The sequence below is a fragment of the Anser anser genome (genome assembly GCF_964211835.1).
Source record: "Anser anser genome assembly, chromosome: 11".
Taxonomy (NCBI): Eukaryota; Metazoa; Chordata; class Aves; order Anseriformes; family Anatidae; genus Anser; species Anser anser.
In genome coordinates this window covers 20,778,809-20,798,866 of record NC_139732.1, presented here as the reverse complement: position 1 = coordinate 20,798,866, position 20,058 = coordinate 20,778,809, and the positions used below count along the sequence as shown (strand labels likewise).

Here is a 20,058-nt window from a genome sequence, read left to right as displayed (position 1 = left end):
TAAGCCCCTGCGTTTCACAGTACATCACTTTTATGGTCTGTATGGCAGGTCTGGGCATTCCCGTATTCTCTGCCTCTCAGCCAGCCCTTTTCTAAACCACTTTTCTGATCTTAGGTAAAAAAGGAAAACATTCAAATAAATACCTGGAGATTTACAGAGGTCTAGGAATTAAGTGGATTTTTTTTTATGTTACTTTTATTTTTATTTTTATTTTTATTTTTATTTTTATTTTTATTTTTATTTTTATTTTTACAGGGAATCACTAAATAGTTTGTGGTTTAATCACTACACAGACACAACACTTTCAAAACCTTTCCAAGCTATGTGCAGTTTACACATTTGGATTGTCCTGTGCTTTGTAATGACCACCTCTAAGAGACCCATTGAATATTAATTTCCACATGTTTTTATGGATGTAAAAGATTAATATATAATCCTATAATTCAAGTGATGGAGAAGATCTGTGGATGCATTTGCCTATTTAAGCCTCACAAGCCAGGAATGTAGCCATAATTAATTCTCCGAAAACAATAAAAAGATTCAAAGATGTCATTAGAGGCATAATTTTGTCTAATGAACCGTCATTACAACATAAATCTTCGCTTGGCTCAGAAATTATTGCCAGTTTGCACCTGAGTCTAGACTTCCCTTGTGTCTGTATCAGCAAGGAGATAACTAGGTCCAGGCTTGGGGCAACGAGGTGAGACCTCTCTGGTGGAAGGCCAGGCCTGTGCTCTGCACTGATGCATGCCGAGAGGGCTTTTATTTGCCTCGGAGACTGTGGAACATCTCACTCTTTCTAAAAGGACCCCGACACATCCCACCAGGATGGACGGAGCTTTGAGATAGAAGAAAATCTTTTTCAAGATCCAGCTAATTCTAAAGGAATTTTGAACGGGAACAAAAAGCAAGCATATACGGACTCCAACTTCAAGCAGGTTTCTCACCCAAACGGTGCTCGGATGTTTAGCATCTGGGAGTTGACCTACTAAAAATTTATCCACGAGCTGATGACTGAATTGGGTTTTCAAAGCCAGTCTGGTGTCTAGCTGGGGTGTCCTGGCCAGGCAGATACAAACCCATCCATGCCTTAACTGGTGCCGGTTCAGGGTACTGCAGTGGATATAATGCCTGCCGTGTTTACATACTCCCTCCACTTGTCTCGGCTTTAACACTGCCTAATTATCAGCTTTACAAAATGCCTCGGGGACATTCTTCTATCTGAGCAGCACCGCAGCAAGGCAGTGTTGGGTAGGTCTATAGCATCAAAGCCAGAGTAGAACTGAGGAAACAGCACTTTAACCCTAATTTGACACATTATTAAATTCAAAAAGGACAAGGAAAAGCATCCGAGTGAAAGGGGGCCATGATGAGTGGTTTTAATCCACAACCTGCCAACAGTAAATCAGCATTCAGCACACTGAAGGAGGAAGGGTTTCCTTGTGCTGTACCACTTCAAAACCAGCTCTTGAGAAAGCGTTTCGAAGCATGCAGAGAATAGCTGAAGATCTTGAAAGAAAGGGGTGCATTCAAACCAGCTCTTGGCTCTTGCAAAGTTTTTAGCTTTCTATGACCTCATGTCCTCCTGTTCCTCTATAACCACCATCCAAAAAGAAATATTTTCATCCAACTGGCATCCCATGTAACAAAATAAGCCAAGATCTTTGTGAGATGTACAGTGCTGACTGGTAAGCTGGGCATTTTTCTGGGATCTGGGAGCTCCTAGCTCTGATTTAGTCCCTCATGTGACATTTATTCCCAGCATGGTGGCACTGGCAAGTCACAAAGGGCTGCACCAGGGCTGGATCTGGCCAGGGCAGGGTCGGGTAATTATACGGGAGAGCAGAATCCTGGAGGGGTGAGAGTAGGGCAAAACAGCCAGGAGCTCACTGCCCCCGAATGGAAGGATTCAAGCAGTCACTGGGAGAGGCTGAAGGGAGAGCGCTTTGCCCTGCACCAGCTAGTGCCAGCCCCATCGCCCTGCTGGCGATGGAAGGGCGAGCTCTGCTCCCCAGGCGTCCCAGCTCAGCTCTTCGTGTCGTTCTGTCCCGTCCCTCTTCTGCCCTGCTACCTGACAAGAGCACCCACACCTGGACCATATTTACAGAGTGGCGAAATTCACTTTGCCTTGCTAGAAACCTCGGACAGATCCAAGATCCAGCTCATTTCCATTGTTTTGATTTAGCTTAACATCAAGTCTTTAATTCCCCTTAAGCTTTGAGTTCTTCCATGAAATTAAATCACTTAGTTATCTGTTCCTGATAATTTTCTTCTTTTCCCTCCCTAGGAGATGAAGTGAGATCGTATCTGTAAAGCCCTTTGAAGATGTAAAAGTGCTTATTACTATATTCTGAAAGTCAGCAGACTCATAAAGTTGAGTACAAATACTAAAAAACAGACACCCCCTCCTGCCCTCCTTCCCCACTGGAAGCTGGGTCCTCTTGAGCCTGATTTTGCTGCAGTTATCACCGACTGCCCAGACAGGACAAAAAGAGGCAGCCTCTAATGCGAGATCTCAGCTCATTCCAAGCTGAAGTCATCCTCTGGGGTAGAAAGCTCTCCTCCCCGAAGCAGAAAGGGCGCTTGAAGAAGCCTCTTCCTACAATGCACTCAGACACATGCGTGTACCTCAGCAGTCTGATTTGATGCAAGTTTCTGGAAAAGGAAAGGAATGCCCTGATCTATAACTCTGACAGCAAGAACTGTCTTCTCTGCACCACCATGAGAGGTATCTAATGGCACCGCCTGATGACGAATGGCATCTAACTGGTGGTCTTATATACCCTCAAAGTGGGCAAGGAGTCTAATGCAGGATTACATAGGTTTAGGTTTCTCTGCAGGCAGCTGACGGCACTCCTTTCCCCAGCCATCAGCTTCATGCTTCTCTCAGCTCCTGAATCACCAGTTTCTGGCTTTGCATATGTAAGGAGATCTCTGATTTCACAACTCGAATATCACGGCCTACAAATTACAGCATGATCCAGGATGCTGCTTCGTATGTAGCTTAGCTGTCCCTCCTACAAGCCGACTGATTGCTGCGAGCTAGACAGGCAGACTGCTGCCGCTCGGTGCTTCGGGTTGGTCTGTCGGTATTTGGGAGTCAACACCCTGAAGGAACGGAAAGGAGGCGCGACGAGGAGCTTTAACGAATTTGGGTCAGGAAGAGTCATCAGGAACATCTGGCAGGTGGATTTCCCTGTTCTCCAGTCTAGAGTGATTGAAGAATTATTGTGCAATTAGTGACAAGATAATATAGAGCAGAAAATAGATTCAGGGTAGATGTCAAAATTAGGGAGGAGGTATTGAAGGTAGGGAAAGGGCATGCCGTGATGGCACGTGGTTTATGTACTTTTATCTCCTGGACATAATCTATTTTGGGAAAGGTTCCTCCTCACTCACAGAACGTCCCGAGTTGCTTTGGTGACACTTGCCATCTGGGAAAGATTTCAGTCAAACTAACCAGAACGATAGAGAAGCCTCAATTAGAACTGATTTTCATTGCTCATATGATGCGTCTTGCTGACCTTTCAGGGAATCTATTAACACTGGTCACCGTGACACTTTAATTTCCCCAAACAGCAAGGAGAAATTAACAACCGAAGGGCCTTGGCTGCAGCTCTCCAGCACTGTGCAGCGAGGGTGCAGCCGGGCTGTGGCCAAACTACGGCCCCCAAACCACATCGCAACAGCATCCACAACGCATCGCTTCATCCCTGAACTCAGTCTAACAACGTAATTTGAAGTTGTAGAAACTCACAATTATCAGGATCCTTTTACAAACCTCAGAGAGTACAGCAAAGGAACTGCACCAGTTGCAGAGCTTTGATTCGGACATCCTCCACCTTCTTTGTAAAGAACTTTTCTAGAGAATTATCTATCTCTGGAGTGCTTTGTGCTTCTGCTGCAAAACCAGGTCAACTATTGCTTTTACAGTCCAAAGAACCTCTTTGATCTGATTATTTTTGGCCACTTGAAATTACATTTTGAAACTGCTCTTACTAATGAGCCTTCTGAATTGATAAGAATGTGAAAAATTAACTCAAGTGCCTATCAGAGAAATATCCGGACAGTCAGCTGCTGCTGTGGAAGGAACAACTGTGCTGAGCCTGGAACAAGAAACACCAAGATCTCTTTGGTCCCCTTTTTGCTTCTAAACAGGAAATTGTGCGAGCACAAATTAAGGAACCAAACGGGGAGCTCGGAGATCTGAACTCTGCCCAATCCCAGGCACGGCGGGGCTGAGTCTGCGTTCCTGGTTTTAGCAGCTCAGAGGAATATGCATGGAACGGGTGGTTCATCGAGCTTAAATGCGAGGATCTGGACAGAAAATCAGCACCTTCCTCATGCAACGTAAACAAAAAGAAGGCAACAGGAGTAGAAAAGGTGTCGGTTTTAATTGTAGACCAGCGATAAGGAATAAGGAACGCAGTTCTTTTAATTTTCTGTCTCTATGGTAACTGCATAACAGGGCACTCACTACACATATTGCTCACTGCTTTTACCATCGCACGAGACATACACGTCTTCTATATGAACTCCAACATACGTTGAGTTTACTGCGTTAACACACAAAAGACGAGAAGATGTGGAAGAAACGGAATTAAAATTCCCAATTTCAGATGTGAGCTTTGGAGCTCAGCAGACCCCAACAGTCTCTTTTCACTAACTGGCTTTATCAGTGGGGAAGCAGCGAGTAGGAGGAAAATATTCCCTCCGGTGCAAAAGGAGCTCTTTGTGGGCAACACGAGACATTTTTTTGGTCCATGCCCGAGATGTGTCTACTTTCTGTCACCTATACCAACTCTGTTTCAAGCATGGAGATAGGAAAAAGGTGTCGATTTTGCGTCTCTGAGCAACTGTTTCGCCCTGACAGCACACAAAGGCAGACGCAGGGTGTGAGCACACCACCTAACAAGCTTGGAGAGAGTGGACGAGATGGCCTCAGGCCTTCCTATCTGAGCTCCCACTGCATCTTTTTGAAATTCGTGGGAGTTGTCTGGACTTCCACAGTGCCTAGATCTGGTCCCAAGGGAAAAATTGAACCTGCGTATACATCAGCTTCACAGCATTTCAGCTCTTTTCCTTCACACAAAGGTGGCATCTTGCATCCTCTCACTGACAGAGATAGAAGGAGAGGATGTGAGCGAAATCAAACTCCATAGAAGCAGAGCATTACAGATGGATGCACCTGTAATGCTGAAAGGAAGGAAATGGTTCAGGGTGACGAGAACCTCCTCGGCTGTGTCTAACCTTTGGTGACAAAGCATATGCCCTGGGATTTCCCTAGAATGGCCAGGAAGGACTTCTCAGTCTAAACCCTGATGTTTTCTCATGTAAATGTAAGAAAACTGGCTGAGGCCATTCCAGCATGAGGAAAGCCTAACCATATAAAAATATTATTTTTATCCTTTTTTTTTTTTTTTTTCCCCGGGATGATACTCTGATGCACATTGAGGTAAACTCTGATTCAGTCCAATTCCAGTAACTACTCTCCCTACACTTTTATTCCAAGGTAGTGTTATGAAGTCTAATAGTTACCGTGTGTGTGACAGGTTATCAGCTCATCAAAGATAAAAGACTGGAGAAAGACAACGTCAATGTTGTTGTTATTTAATGCATTTAATGATGATGAGTTCTGAAAAGGGCACCATGAAAGTTTCTTCCTATGCAACGCTCAACAGTGGCAGTAACACTGCGGGCTTTTAATCATGTTTTTGTTATACGCTTCAGTGTGCATTTCCCATTAACTAAGTCTCTCTTCTCAGTGTTTCTTCTTTCTCAGTTCCTGTCTGAGAAACTATTGCCCATCCCAGGCTGCTTGTGTTTTTTCAAGTCTGGGCTTACACAACATTTGGACCCTGGAGAAAAACAGTCTTCTATATCTCTTTAGTGTCTCAAGACTGAAGCAAGAACCTAGCACAAAAACAAAAGCAAAATGAAGCAAAAATGATAATGCCAGGAAACAGACCGAGTTCAAGGCAGATTAATTTGCAAGGGGTTTTTCTGCTTCTCTTTCCATTGAAGTACAGAGGAAATAAAAAACAATTAACCTACTTAATTTACTCATGACCTGAAACCAGTAATAAATCATTTCAGAAGCGAATTGAAAGTGTTTGCATAACCTCTCCTTAGTTCTCATAACCATGCCTGTCCCTGGAAAACACCACGGTGGGCTCTGCTCTGGGTGGGACAGACGTTCAGGCACTTGCAGGGTGGCTGTAGCAATGCAGCGCAGTCATTGTACCAAGTCCTCCCCGAAATCACAGGCGTGCTTTATTCAAGGTATTAAACTATAACTACAACGATTCTTGTATGGATTGCAAATGGTGTTAAATATATAATGTCTTTATTTCAAGGAATTAGTGACCTCAGTTGGCTCCAGCATTCGTAACTCATAACACTTTTGTTAGTAACAGAGAGAAGGAAATGTGATTTTAAAAGATTTTGGGTCACGTTCATCTATGGCTAATGCGCCAGGGAATTATCTGTCCCATTTTGTGCATCTCAATTTGTTTGACTGTTCAAACAGTAACTGTGCCTGTATCTGAGCAAAGAACAAGACCTACACAGGCAAACATATATAATTCATGGATTTTACTGCACTAATGAAAATGCAGTGGCTTTGTGGCAGTGACACAATGCAAAATGAAATTTTTACTGTGAATGGCTGCACGTCACTTCAGGCGTTACAATGAAGGGAGTGAGAGTGGGAATGTCAGCACGGCTGGGACACTGATGAGACTGGATGTTTGTACGCTTCCTCTTGACAGTGCCTTTGTGCGATTTCCTCTTTCCAGCCCCAGACCTTGTCCTTTCACCTCCCTGCTCGTCCTCTGCTCTCTTTTGTTTTGTGGGTACTGGCACTCCGCCTTTCTACTCTCCTCCCACTGAGCCTTTTCATACTCTCCTGCTACATCCTTTAGCTGCAGCAGCTTTTCTCTCCCTCTCCAGCCGCCCTCCCACTTCCCATCCCATCCTTCTTCAAATCTGGGGTTTTGACACCGATTTCCCTTCCGATCCCTTCCTACCCTCGTTTCTTTGTTTTGTGTACTTATCACCGAAATGTCGGTCCCACCTTGCTCTTTTCCTGTGCTTGACTGCCTGGTGAAGGGTGCCTGCCTGGATATGTGCGAGGAGCACAGGTCACATCCTGAGCCAGTGGCATGGGAAAAAAGGCAGGTAAGGTCTCAGCAGCAGCTGAAGGATGAGATTTAGTAAAATGTTTCTGATAAAAACCTAACATGGCTAACACAACAGTGTAAGTACATATTTCACACTCAGAGCAGACTGAAATCAAGGTGTGGAAGAAAGCCTGGTTAATTTAGCTAGTGTTTGGTTCGGCTGATGTCCCCAGGCCGATCCACCAGATCTGCTTCATCCCCTTGCAGTCTCCTCAGACCATTGCCTCATCTGGGGATCTTCATAAAAAATCAGAGTTAATCTTTATGTGTGTTTTGTTCTGTGCTGTGCGCACTGGTCTGTGCTGAGTCTTCCTGGAGGACACGGAGCTCCAGGAACCTCCGGTGTGCTGCAGGTACTGCCTGACCAGCTGGAACCAGGAAGAACAAGGAGCAAATATTCAGCTGAAGTTTTCATTATTGAGTATTTGGCAGAACGACGAGCGCTCTCTGAAGTCAGAGATAAATGCCAAGAAGCGTTGGTGCTGCGACCACATCGCAGACTATGCACGTTTGCTAAATATCAGAGTGAATCTAATACACACCTGATTTTTATCAACAAAATATTTTTAAGTAGATGCTGTAAAATACAAGTTAAATTTACTAATTCCCCTCCCACTTTATCCCTACAAAGGGATTTTTAAGTTTATAAAGACACCACAACGTACCCAAGACCTGCTGCATCCCCAGTGACAGCTAACGTGGATGAAACACGGAAAGCCTTTAAGAATGCATGTAAGAGCGATTGCTCATTTAGGATCTCAGAGCCAGAACAGCATCTATTTGAAACAAGAAGACGAATTTAGGTCAGGAGAACATAATTACCCACGCTGGAGTGTGTCCAGCTTACCTGGATTACTGCTGCTAAAAAAAGCAGAATGGGACCATCAGCGAGCACAAGTGATTAGGATCTGTGTTTAGCAAAAGCTTTTAAAGATACTAATGCGAATTAAGCATCCCATTCCAACCAACTTTTGGTATGAGCTGGGCATCTGGTTCATTAAAATCTCCGGGTTATGCTGTAGCACTCAGCTGCTGCTCTCTGATTAGTCACAGCAGTAAAGGTAATTTATTTTTCCCTGAGCTTTAAATGCAAAAAAAATAATAATAATAATAAATATATATATATATATATATAATGGAGGTCTTCCACATTAAAAAATAAATTTAAAAATGCTACTAAGTGTGAAACAACTGACAGCTAGACATCTCTTTTTGCTTTTTGGTTTTGGGTCCTTCTTAGTCTCAGTCCTGCAAGAAACCTCCAGATTGAACATGATTAAGGGCTCTCATTCCTACGAGGCATAAATTGGTATCTCCAGCTCTAAACCTATTAGAAAGTCAACGAGGTCCCTCAAATCTACTGCAATATGCATCTGTAAAACACAATATATTTCCAAATGTAGGTTAAGAGGGTAAACTGGGTAGCAGTCTTTGCACAACGGGCGCTTTGGTAGAACACCCTTGTGCACGGTTCCTCTCTGCATTCATGCCAACTCGGTCAGGCTGACCCGCTTTTTTATAATCTGTCAAGAACCAACACTTCTCCTTGCCTTCTATGCGCTCAGCTTTCAAAGAAATTAAAACTGGCAGACCTGTCATTCCCAGAACAATGGTTAGTGCTAACGGACACAGAAACATGGGCATGATCAGCGTTGAATAATCCCTGACAATTTTCCTTTCTGTGCTGGCCTGTCCCTTGCAGACCTCTTTACTATGTTTGCTGACTCACAAATCCTTCCGTGCAGCAGACTTAAAAGACTTTATTATAAATACACTAATAACCTGAGCTGTCACTACTGCTAGCTGCTAAGCTCCTGCTTGGGGCACTGGTAATAATGAGTTCTTATATTCCTTTGTTTTCCATGAGGGAGAGCTAAACTGAATGGATTTTTTATCGGACATCTGCCCTGTAGGATTCTACAGCTACTTATTCCCACTTCCACTTTCTGGGGAAGGGACAGATTGCCTCGGTTATTTTGCTTGCGGGCAGAAAAAAGTCCCTCCTTTGTCTGTGTGAATTGCGTTATTCAGCAAGAACTGCTGCAGTTACTTATTTTGAAGGGCCGCTGTACTTAACACAAGGGCTCAGGGAACACGGATCTGCGACTCTGCAGCATGTCAGAAGCAGAGCAGCCTTCTCTTCTTTCCTTTTAATATGAGCAATATGAACAGGACACAGAGCTGCCCTGCATCCCGGCGAGAGACCACAACCAGTTCAGGAAGGAGGCTGGGACTGGAGCTGAGCACACGCAGGGAGGAGGAAGTCACGCGAAGCCCCTTGCCAGCAGAAGGTCATCCTAGCTTCCCCATTCATACTTTCATTCTGCGATGATAATCGAGAAAGCTAATTATGTATAAGCCAGGGCTCACATTGGTAGGAATCACAAAATTAGAATTGCTTCCCACCCCCTCACGCTTCTCTGCTCAGCCCCAGAGTATTATCAATCTCCTAACACCTTTCAGTTTAATTCAGTCCTCATAGTCATGGCAAACACGTGTACAAATTAGACTTTTGCTCCCTACTTTGCACATGCTCCTGGGTCTTGAACATTAAGCCTTTACAAATCATTTTGAGAAAATTGGTCAAAATTCAATAACAAATCACGCTGCCACTACAAAAGGCAGTTGCTTCAAAACCTTTGCTTTTCTTGGGAACACATTGATTTTCACGTGTTAGCATGTGAAAGAGCCCTCAAAACATGAAATACTTAAAACATTAAAGTATTAAAAATTAAAAAAAAAGAAATAATAATAAACTTTAAAAGTTTAAATATTCTACTTTAGCTTTATGTCCAGGAGATATATATTTGTTTGTCCATAAACTTGTGCATTTTAATTCAAAAGTAATAGGACTGATACCATAATTACTGCTACACTGCATAGTGTGCTGTGTTGCATGACTGAGGTGGGGAAGGAGAAATCACTCGTGAACTATTTCCTTGGGAGGATTTGCATGCTGCACCTCTCATTTTGTATACACTGAGACTTGTTCGTTATCAGAACTACAATCTGAGAGACTACAGCTGCTCAAACCCAGCATGACAAAAAAAAAAGGAAAATCTTCCCACAGTAAGCACGAAGGCACTACTGAACCGACCTCCTTATTTAACAAATGTATTCATGAAACGCCATCGTGTAAGAGTAGGATTAAATACCGTACACTCTGTTCTTTAAAGCTCAGTCAGACAATAACAATATAATCCCTCATGCCACCATAATTTTCTTTTAGTATCGGCAATTCCTCAGCTTGTTCCTATTCGCTTTGGCCTGGCTGCTCTGCTACTTCTGTTTAAAAATAAAATAAAAAAATTGAAATCTCTCTTTCCAATATATCAAACAAGTAAGAGATAATCAAAGCCAGATATGTCTGGAAGCTCACCAAGGAACGTTTGCTAGAGAATTGAAAAAATCTTTTTGGCTGAATTTTCCCCATTTCCTGTTGCAGCTGCTGTGATCCAGGAAATCCCCCCACCCATACAGCTGGTTCCCATTTCAGCCAAAGGATGCAAGTGCCAATGTGTTGTTCCATACCTTGTGCACACCACACCCATTTGTGTAAAACCTTGGACAGACTTAGAGGGAGTTAACAAATGGGCAAAATCAGTCGAGATAAATCAGGAAATATTCGGGATCATACCTATAAAGAAACCTCCCGTTTCTGCCAATTGATAATCTTGCGATAAATTCTAGGCAGGTAGCAGAAAGGTGAATTGTGTAACCATGGAGCCACTGATAACATCCAATGTGACTCAGAGCAAATAAAGGAGAAGTTTTTCTTCAGAAGCAGAGAAAATATTAGCTGTGTAGGAATCTGTCCTGTCGACCAGGGACACGGACACAAAGGTCAGTGTGCTGAACAGAATCGCCTTTCATATCCTAGTCTGGATGAGGAAAATGGTTGTGAAGTGCATTCAGCGTATGGGAGATAAAACACGATGGAAGATCCCCCAGAGCTATTCTCCCAGACTGTGGGCAAGCAAAGGAATTCCCCAAATCTCCTGCTCATCACAAAGCTCATCTGACGGACAGAGCTTTGTGTAAACATGTTATTTGCATAAGGAGGATAAGGACCGAAAAATTAAAGGTCTAATTATGCCACCATAAAAAAAGATATCCACAATGGGACCAAGCAAGCAGCTAGACAGCCCAAACCATCACAGTCCAAAGAGAAGCCAAATAAATTTCAATCCATCATGCTTCCAGCCTGTGGCTAGAAGTGTACATGGAGCTAGTGAGTAGCTGCTTCTGCGATCAAGTTAGTAACCTTTGGGAGCAGGTTGTAAGGAATAGGTGAGCAATAATCTCTTAAATCACTCACACAGAGCTTATCTCCCAGGACTCTAAAAGTTTTGGCACAGAGAAAACACACCAAAGCTTTTCTTGCTGTAGCGAGCGCCTTTCCAAGCAGAGCAATGCACGACCAGCAGTTACAGGCCTCACCCCACCAAGATATTCTGGAACTAAACTGGGTGATTTCATTGCTGATCTGAGTAACTGGGAAACAACAACCTGATATGGCCCCTGACCCCAAGAGCAGCTGCATTTGCTCAGCCTCGTGAAGCCGAGGAACAAAGGGCTCCCCGCACACAAAGGGGCCGTGATGAAGCCGCTACAGGCCCATCTGCTCAGACGTGATTTCTGTGATGGAGAAAATAGGAGAGGAAGAGAGAAAGGCCCTTAAAGTGCGAACCTTTGGGGGTTTTAGTCTGAATCCTTCACAGCGTGTGATTGGGGTTGCCATAGTAATCCTCAGCCTTTTGGAATAAAGGTAGAACTGGAGCAACGTGGAAGGCGGCAGGCGCCGACCCTCTCTGGTGGCAGCGCGTGCCCAGGGCAGGCCTCCCACAGCTGCCTGGGCCCTGCGACCACCTGCAGCATCAATGAACAGGCATGCGCATCCTGTCGGGATTGCCTGGGGGGTAAAAGGATTGCTACAACTACTTAGTACGATTAAAAAAATGCCTTTTAGGCACAAATTCTTATTTTGAAGCCTCTTCTCCCAAGGCCTGCCAAGCCACCTCCTTACGGTGGAGAGGGGCAGGAAGAGAGGCTGCTCACTCAGCACAGGCAGTTGGCAAAGCTGGGCCTTCAGAGCAGGTCTGGGCCTCACAGCGGCCGTGCCGGGGAGATTCAGAAAGGAACAAACCTGGGATCTAGTCCCACATGTGGTGAAATGTATGAATTTGATGTTACCTTCGGGCAGCAGGGCTGAATCCTGAACTGGGGAAAAAAACCACCACCACCAATACTTACAAAACTACCTTGCCCCCTTCAAAAAGCCAAGGTTATTTCTGCAAGGCATCCATTCGATTTTTAGGGCACACTTAGTACCTCAAAGGGGGTATTTAACTCCCAGGATATATAGAGGGTGATCCCCTAGTCCTGCAGAAGCTTTTTCTGGAGTCATATACAAAAGAAAGGCTGTAGCTCCACTCTGTTATAAAGAGGAAAAGATCCCACTGCAACTCGTATTCTGCAACTTTCTAATTGAAACTTTTAGTGGGGAGAAGGAGGGCATGGGAGGCAGGTGTAAAACCACAGCCATGACACATCTCTCTCCAGGGTATTTGTGTTTTGCTCACATTTCTTGGCTCCTGGCTTCCTTGTTACTTCCATGGGAGCTGAAGCCAACACTTCTGCAAGTCTTTGTGATCACTTGAGAAGGCACCAGCAGCTCCAGCTCAGCACCAAAGAAAAGAAGCTCTATGTTAAATCAAACATAAAAAAGGTCAGCATGCAGCTCCACAGAGGCCCACTGGGATGAAGACAGCTTGCAAGAGATCTGGAAAAGACCTACTCTTTTCAAGCAGGTTCTTTGCTAGTCTGAGACTTGGCATCTGCTGACACAGCCTTGTATGTCCCTGGGGTTAGCTGCTGTCAGAGAAGAGCTGAGGGCTGAGACAGGGCTGTAGGAGGCAGCCAGGTGTGTCCTGCAGGCATCCTAGCCTTCGGGGAACACTGCAATCCAGCTTCTTCTGGTACATAAATTACTTTGGGGTAATGGGCCAGGGCAAAGGCATTGACTTGCTTCTTCTCAGGAAGGCTTTTTGCATCTGATTCAGTGTGTTTTCAGTGGAAGTTCTCAACTCATTAATATTTAGGGAGATTTTCCAGAGAATATGTTTCTGAGGAACTCCTGGGAGGTTAGGGACACTGGAGTAACAGTAAGATACTATTAATATGGCTGTAGGAACCAACTAGGCATGATCTAGAACAACCTCTTGTTGTGCCAGAAGAAGCAAAGGAATAAACCAGGCTATTTTGAGAAGAAAAGAAAAAAGAACAACATTTTAAAAAATAGCAGTTTTCAACCTAACCAGTTCAGGTTCACTGACTGGTCAACCAGAGAGCTGCATAAGCTGGCACTGCTGTTAAGACAAAAACACACACTGAACTTCCTCTCTGGCCTCTGGCTAGTTACCAAATCTTTGACCGGTGAAATGATGACAGGCCATATGGAAGGTGAAATCCACAGCCTATATTCAGGCTTTGGTACTGAGTTTGTATAAAAACAACAGGATCTACCCCTGGGATACATGTTAAAGAGGCAAATTATGATTCCAGTAAAAACTTAGTGTAAGTAGGACTGGATTTTGTCTTTCTGTTCATAAAGTACTTGGGAAGTAACATTCTCATTAAAAATGACAGAAATTATAATGCTTCCAGGAAGGGGAAAAGAGATCATCTTTGTTAGCCAAAAGTTCTGCATTTACCTCACTTGGGAAGTCAGCATGGCATGGACTTTCAGGAGAAATCTCAAGGGAGTGAGACTGGGTACTCCTCTTAACACTTAAGACAATATCATCCCTTTACACAGCAGATTTTTTTTTCCTACAGATTCATGTGCATTTTTATTCTATTACCATTAATTTTATCCAGTTTTGACTCCAAAGCCAAATAGCCTTTGTTGCTAAACTTCCAGTGACAAGAAGTACAACTCTTTTAACCAAGCCCCCATTAACCCTGGTACAGTGGCTTTTTAATAACCCCCTGAATTCAGCGGGCTTTGTGTTGCTGCATGGCCTGGATGGGCAGTTATTGCACACATTATAGTGGATACTGCATTAAACATGTTCTGCAAAATAAGCAAACTCTCCAGCTGCACAAATTGCTAGGTGGTGTTGGGACTGTTTGGTGCTGTGGTCATTCACTTGACTTAAAAAAAAATAAAAATAAAAAAATCCACCACTCATACAAGCCTTAACAAGAGACTCCGGTGCACGCCAGCTGTCAGGATGGGAAAAGCTCAGTAATTGGAGTGATTAAAAGCTCACAACAGCAACAGACACGCTACTGTCTTTTAATAGTGCCATGACTGCTCTGTGTAGCCTGCCAAATTACCTCTGTCATCTTTGCCTTACTGTTTTTAATTCTACAGAACAAATCCCAGCAACTTGGCACCTACATAAACTCTTCCAATTATTATTATATTTATTACAATTATTGTTATATAGCAGGAGCAATGAAGGGATCAGATAAACTCCAAGTTATACTACAGCTCTGTGCCTTAAAACCTACACTTTGACATGACATATCACTAAAGTAGTGGCAATTTTGGTACCTCATCACTAAAGGGACCATGGGAGGGCCCTCATTTAACACTGCAGACAGTGCAGGAGCAGTGGTCTGGGAAGGAAAGATTTCCACGTGCTTGGAAGAACTCAGATCTCAGACTACACCAATGAGCTTTTGCAAACGAATCAACCTCTTTGTCCCTCAAAGAGTTGCCTCAAGCCGTGAGGATGTGCAGGATACCTGAAGTTTCTCTAGGTTTTCTATAAAGTACCATTTCACCTCTCTGCAGCATAAAGGAGACCCCGAGGAAAAACAAACAACGCCGTCCTCCATTTCCAAATGACGTTTCTCTACACACATTTCATGTGGGATAAAAATAGCTTTAAACCCTGGGTTAAGTAAGCTTCTTAGAATCGGAAAACCTGCTTCAAGTGGACAATGGAGGCACAACTGAGACACCACAACAAGGCCTTACTTTCAGTGAATACTGAGATCTCCTGGTATCATTTTGTGTGCCCAAGAGGGAACTTACTGACATTGAAATGCCGACAGCAAAGAGCAGAGTAAGCATGAACAGGGAGCTGTTTGGAAAGAGGGTGTGGGTGTCTACTTCTCCTTTCCACATTTCTCTCTCAAGATCAGACTAAGTTCCTTTTCAAGACTAACTGGAAGCTTTGCAAATAAAAATAAATCCACAAGAAAAGATGAAAACCTATTCTGCACATCTCAGCAATACATCAGGAAAGGATAGTAAACCTACAAGGTGGTCACGATCTTGGCTACAGACAACATTTGGAACATCTGAAAAGATACACATGAAGTCCCTTAACTTTTTTACATTCCAACCTGATACACAAGATGATTTTTAGCTCTGAAAATTGTCAGGTAGGGGTTTCAGAGAGTTCCATTTTCTTTTTTAATTTTAATTTTATTTAATTTTATTATTTTTTATTTATTTTTTCTCCTCCTCCTCTACTTTCTCTTAAACATCTTAATCAGGAAAGATCCTAGTAACCCTGGAAAAGGACAGGTCTCTTGTGCCTACTGAGTGATGAACCATGAGCCAAGTTTGTCAGTTTGTTGTTACATGGGCACGGATTTCTGCTGCTGCCATGCAGTCTGAGAGCAGATAAACAACTCTGGCTAATTTAACAACAATAATTACTGAAAACAATTACTGAATAAACCAGAAGTAGGCAATGCAAAACTGCAGATCTTATTTGAATTTTCTGTAGAACTCTCCATGGAAGATTTTCCTAGGAATCCTTTGAAGAAAAGGAAGAAATCTGTGAGTCACTTAAAAATCTCTCCCTTTAGACAAAGAACTGACTCACCCACTCTAGTGGGCACAGGTATTACGCAGAAAACCCAACCTGTGCTTCTGTTAGTGTCTTTGGACGGCGATTTACTCCTGGTGGCCAGGAAGCTGTCTGTGCAGCGCTTTACAAGGCCTGAAACCAGAAGTAATGCAAGTACCACACTGCGAAGGAGGGAGAATTGAAGGGGAAAAGAAAATTTCTAGTCTTCATTTATCTCAAAATAGACAGCTATTCAGCGGGGTTGTAATCCAGGATTATGACGACTATATAAAATAGATGGAACATGCCTCTCCCCTACAAAAGTCAGCCACCAAAGCCAGCTGAAGCTTGTTACAGCACTCAGCACGATGTCACATCACCAGTACCTTTTATCTGAGCTAGCAGCAACCCAGATGCTGCATGCTGATAAAGTGATGCTGGCCTGACTGGAACCGATTGAATAACGTTGTATGAACTCTGTACCACGCAGCCATGACTACAATCACTAAAATACACCATCTTTTGGTAAGACTAAGAAGTTTAAGAGCACCAGTGTTAAGGGGGAAAAGAGAGAATTCACAATCAGGGAATGTTTTTTATGTTCAATGCAAGGACCACTGGGTGAAACCTTGTGGCCTGCCATGTAGAAGGCAGCTTAGAGCATTGTAATCATCTCAGTCACTTCAAAAATCAATGTGCTGTGGCACACACAAGGAAATAGACTTAAGAAAAAGCAACACTAAATAGATTCAACATACGATGTTCAAGGTAAAGCAAATAGATGATGCAGGTTGGTTTTCCACATGAGCTATACTGATGGTCTAAGAGCAGGACCACGAGTCCTCTGGCTCAGACTAAACAGCACATGAAAACAGATTTGTAGTAGAAAGATTAGGCTGCACACACTTTATACCATTTTCTACCCCTCTGCTTATGGCTCATCTAATTTCTTTGGCAGTTTCTTCACAAGCATATTAACAGATCTTTCATAGAAGCTTTTAAGCATTGTTTTCCCTGCAAAATTCACCTCCAAAAACACACTGGGCTGGGTGTTTAAGGACTGTTAGGACAGTGTATGTAGGACAGCAATGAAAAGGCAGCCAAACAAAAAGGATAGTAAGTAGGAAATTCAGCACAGGAAAACATGAACTGAGCAACAAGAACTTCACAGGAAAAGTATTTGATACACCACCATTTAACATTTAAATCACCAGCTTCCCTAATGCATATCATAACAGGGCAGATGTGTGACATCTTTCCCCCACTTCACAGTTGCAGGGGGCAGTTATCAGTTTTTAAACATCTTATCCCCAAATTTGTCACATCTCTGCTCTCTTCTATAAGCATTCTACACTCAGAGAAAGCTAATTTCAAACCTTGATTTTCCCTTTTTGCATTGCAGTACATGACTAAGAACATGCCCAGGTATTAGCTAGTTCTGGAAAGTACCCAATCAAGATATCTAAATACCGTGTTATTTGGGAAACTGACAGACTGTCATTTTATATATCTGTTATTTTCAAAGCGCCCAGCCTACCAGCAAGTTAGGATTTATTTATTCCAAAAAATTTATGAATAATTTCTAAAAACAAATCCCTCTGAGAATTTTGCAATTTGTCAGCAAACCAAGCAAGTGGCAGAATTTCTCAGATAAATTAGTTTTAATGAATTATTCACCAAAGCTTGCTGTATAACGAAGCAGGGAACAATTCTGCATTGACAGACAGAACTAGGAGAATGATCTAACGGATATTTTTCATCTTTTGTTTCGATGAAGTGAAAAGGACTAGAAACATCTATTTGTGTGCCCTTCTTCACTGCCTTTAGCACTAGGACCTAAAGCAGGTTTAACACACAGTATATGATAATGTATTTACTCACATAATATTGCATCACATATTTCTCCTTTTTCTAGTAGATCAAGGAAAGGAATCCTTAAAAATTTTAATGAAAATTGCATAAAAATACCTAGAAAGTCTTTAAAAGACATTGCCAGGGACCAGTGTGCCTTCAGAGCAGCCCTTCTACTAGTCTTACCACAGGGCCTATTCAAAGCCACTCAATCACTCACATCCTCATCATTTCCTTTTAAGCAATAGCTGGAAATAGCCCCATCTGCTTTAAAAATCAAAGAGCAGCAGCTGGCGATCAGTCCTCTTTATAGAAGTCTGTGAGACTTAGGGATATTGTCCTGAGCAACTCAGTCAAAATTAATTATAACCTAGATGGAATTAATTAGAGGCTATCTTTATTTCATCTCCATTGTTGTGCAGACAATTGTTTAGCTATCCCTCACATGGCTGGGTAATTACAGTAAGATGAAACCACTTGAAATGAAACGTCCTGAACGGGCTTTGATTTAAATTTACGACAGGGTGGTTGTGGAGGTGGGGGGAAAAATACTGATTGTTAAATGTATGGCAGATCTACACACAGAGAACGAGATTTGTCAGTTCCTGTTATCACTCACTTGTGGCATCCAAACAGAAAAGTTACTTCCCAACAATACACTGCAGAAGGAGTACAAACGGGTGGCTATACAGCTGGAAGAACACAGACCCATTACATTGGTTAGATAAATGACCAGGACTTCGATAAGACTCGAATGCTTCACATGGCTGAGGGCTTGGTCTGTTTGTTCTGAAACGAATCCATCAGCACAGCAAAGAAAAAAAGAATGCTCTGTGAATGTCCTATGTATAAACATATACATACGTAATGGTGTGCACGTGTGTGTAGCTGTATAACGTGTGTATTTATGTATACAGACACTCACATACATCTGCTAACTTGACAGCATATGGTTCTTTTTGTTTCTGCCAGTAGGCACTCAGGGGTTGTTTATTAGGTATTCTTGCAGCATGGTGATCAGATGTTAAAATACCTTGCAGCTGGACATAAGGAAGGTGCTGCTAACTTGCCATGCTTAGTGAGACCATGTCTTCTGGTTAGAGGAAAATCCATTCTACTCAGAAGTGGCTTTTTGTAAAGAAAACCAGAAAAAAAAAAAAATAAGAAAAAAGGGGGAGAAGTGGGGGAGCTTTGCTGGAACTCTGTTGTAAGATTCAGAAGATTTCAGGTTCAGGAACGCTTCCCCTCGTAGCTGAAGGTCGAAGAAATCTGCAATCTGTCACATGTGAGGAACCAATATTCTTATCTTGCACTGTAGGAGCGAGTTCCTCGAGGCACTCGAATACCAATCCAGATCAAATGGCTCCAACCAGCATTTCCACACCCTGCTCTGGGGGCAGGCAGGCGAGTGTCTGCGAGCGACGCCCAACTTCCCAGGCTGGCTAAAAGCAAAGGCTCTCATCAGGACTGAGAGGAGACGGTGGCAGTTCTCTGTGCGGTCTCTCTCTACTAATATCCTTGACTGTATTGTAGGAATCAGATTCTCTACTTTGATAGTATAAAAATAGTTTGAGAACAGAAAAACAACCAAACAAAATCCACCCTGTGAGGGGAAAACCCACCCACCTCATTGTAATGACTTCTCCCTATAAACATAGAAAAGCTAAATTCATCTCAAATCATAATCTCTCTTTCACAAGGGCTTGTGGCAGGCTAAACCCAAGATGACTCCCCCAACAGACACAACTCTTCCATGCTTCCAGGAGTAATAAATAATGTTGCCCTTCTTGCAACTGGCAAACGTGGGCTTGGCCCTCCTGGGAGTTAAGCTAAGCTGAGCCAGTAGCACACAAGTGGAGGTGGAGCTGGATGCTTAATTTATGTGGTGCCTGCTGCTAGGAAGATCCAGAGGCCCTAGGTCATGAAGAGACTATTTTTAGAGAATGAAACCCTATGAAATTATCATGAGCTTCAGATGTATAATACATGAGGGGGCAGGGAGGCCCGGGCTCAATCTGGCTTTTCTTACAGCGAGTGGTTTACGACTCAAGTTTTGCCTCATCAGTCTGGTGGCAACCTCAAGCGAAGGAAGGGAGCAGCAAAGAAAGCTGGTTTCACTGGGAGCCCCCCAAAGCCTTCTGAATCGATCCCAAACTTTTCTGAGAGCAACTCAAGTTAAAATCATCTCTCTGCACCAATGCAGCTCCCCTTGG

General features: G+C 43.1%; 1 long non-coding RNA gene across 1 annotated transcript; it reads right to left on the bottom strand.

The window, feature by feature from the left end:
- Positions 1-1,309: 1,309 nt before the first annotated feature.
- Positions 1,310-18,683, bottom strand: LOC310905321. The gene is made up of 3 exons (XR_014588944.1): positions 17,963-18,683; positions 7,847-7,957; positions 1,310-7,549 (listed from the first exon to the last, which is right to left on the bottom strand). It is a non-coding gene; the product is annotated as an uncharacterized lncRNA (long non-coding RNA).
- Positions 18,684-20,058: the final 1,375 nt, after the last annotated feature.